Source organism: Manacus vitellinus, unplaced genomic scaffold (assembly GCF_001715985.3).
Source record: "Manacus vitellinus isolate BGI_N305 unplaced genomic scaffold, ASM171598v3 ctg7180002428366_pilon, whole genome shotgun sequence".
In the NCBI taxonomy this organism is placed as follows: domain Eukaryota; kingdom Metazoa; phylum Chordata; class Aves; order Passeriformes; family Pipridae; genus Manacus; species Manacus vitellinus.
Genome location: NW_021937729.1, coordinates 1819 through 3336, shown reverse-complemented (window position 1 = coordinate 3336; position 1518 = coordinate 1819). Strand labels below are relative to the sequence as shown.

At 56.6% G+C, this 1518-nt stretch overlaps 1 long non-coding RNA gene across 1 annotated transcript; it reads left to right on the top strand.

Annotated features, from left to right (window-relative positions):
* Positions 1-560: 560 nt before the first annotated feature.
* LOC115307759 lies at positions 561-1183 on the top strand. Its single transcript, XR_003916113.1, has 3 exons — positions 561-632; positions 731-769; positions 1146-1183. It is a non-coding gene; the product is annotated as an uncharacterized LOC115307759 (long non-coding RNA).
* The last annotated feature ends 335 nt before the right edge of the window (positions 1184-1518 follow it).

Genomic DNA, 1518 nt, shown 5'->3' with positions numbered 1-1518 from the left:
ACAAGGAATTGGTTTTAATCCACAAAACCCAAATGTATAACCCAGCACCCTGGGGCATGAACAAAGTGGTTTTCCTTGGGCCCCCCCCGAGTCCAAAGTAAAGGGAGAGGGGAAAAAACCTGCTGGTGGGAGAGCTGTTGCAGTCTGGTCAGAAGTGGTGATTGCAGTCCAGTTGAGGGTGGTGGTCTCAGTCTAGTTGAGAGTGGTGAGCTGCAGCCTTCCTCTGGATCCCACGAGTGGTGGAAAGGTTCTGAAACTCCAGGTTTATATATTCTCCAGTTCAGGCAGGAATGGTCAGTGATTCCCTCAGAGCGGGGAATTCCATAAAAGGATGCTTAGTTCTTCCCTCAGAGCGGGGAATTCCATAAAAGGATATGAGGATTCTCAGAGCGGGGAATTCCATAAAAGGGTATGAGGACAGGGACACCCCCCCCACCTCGCAGGCCCCCTCCCCCCCCGACAACAGTTCCTGGGAAAATGGCATGGAAGGCCATAGAATACACACTTTTGGGCTACACCCATCCAGTGAGGAATCGGTCCCAGCTGTTCTAACTAGGACACTGTGTCCGTCATCGCTGCCATCATCATCATCATCGGCCTCGTGGCAGTCGGTGTCTGGAAGCTCCGATCCGGTAACTCCCGGGATGGGGGTCGGCAAGGGGCACGGATCCGCCCGGCAGCATTCCGGGGATCCTGTGCCACGGGTGCTGATCCCACTTTCTTGCCATAGGGAAGAGGGAGGGGAATGGATACGACCCCGCGCCCACCAGTGAGTCCCAGCAGCGTGTGTGGATCCAGATCCTCTGTGCAGGGATCCCAGGATGGATGCCGGGATTCCAGAGGGGAATGGGGGCCTAATGGCTGGAGCGGGATTGGAAGGGGATTGCAGCTCAGGGCAGGATTCCAGAGTGGGATCAGGTGGAATTGTGGACTGGGATCAGGGCTGGATTCTGGAGTGGGATTGGCGTGGGATGGATGGAGTGGGATTGGGGTGGGATGGATGGAGTGGGATTGGGGTGGGATGGACGGAGCAGGATCAGGAGGGATTCCAGAGCAGTTCCTACTCTCCCTGGGCTCCACAGCCGGCTCCATCCCCTGGGATGGGAACAGGGACATGGTGACTCCTTTCCCCGCTCTCATCCCAGCAGGAATCACAGCCTGAGCAATCCCGGAGCTGGATCCATTCCTTTCCCTCTCACTGTGGAAAGGCAGGAGCTGCTGGCAGAGCTCATCCCGCTACTCCAACCCACCCCGGCCCCCCTGCGGCTCTTCCCGATGGATCAACTTCCTGCTTTTTCCCGTGTGAAACCCAGGACCACAATTATTCCTGAGGCTTTAATTTGGGTGTGAAAATCTCCTGCTTTGGGCAAGAAATCCTGCCTCCTCCTCCGGCATCCGGCAGTTCCTCTGTGGGAACCAGGAATGGGAATGGGGACAGGGGGGCTGGGGTGGGGATATTGGGGACAGGGATGGGGACACTGGGAGTAGGTTACAGAAATCAGGAATGGAAATGGGAAC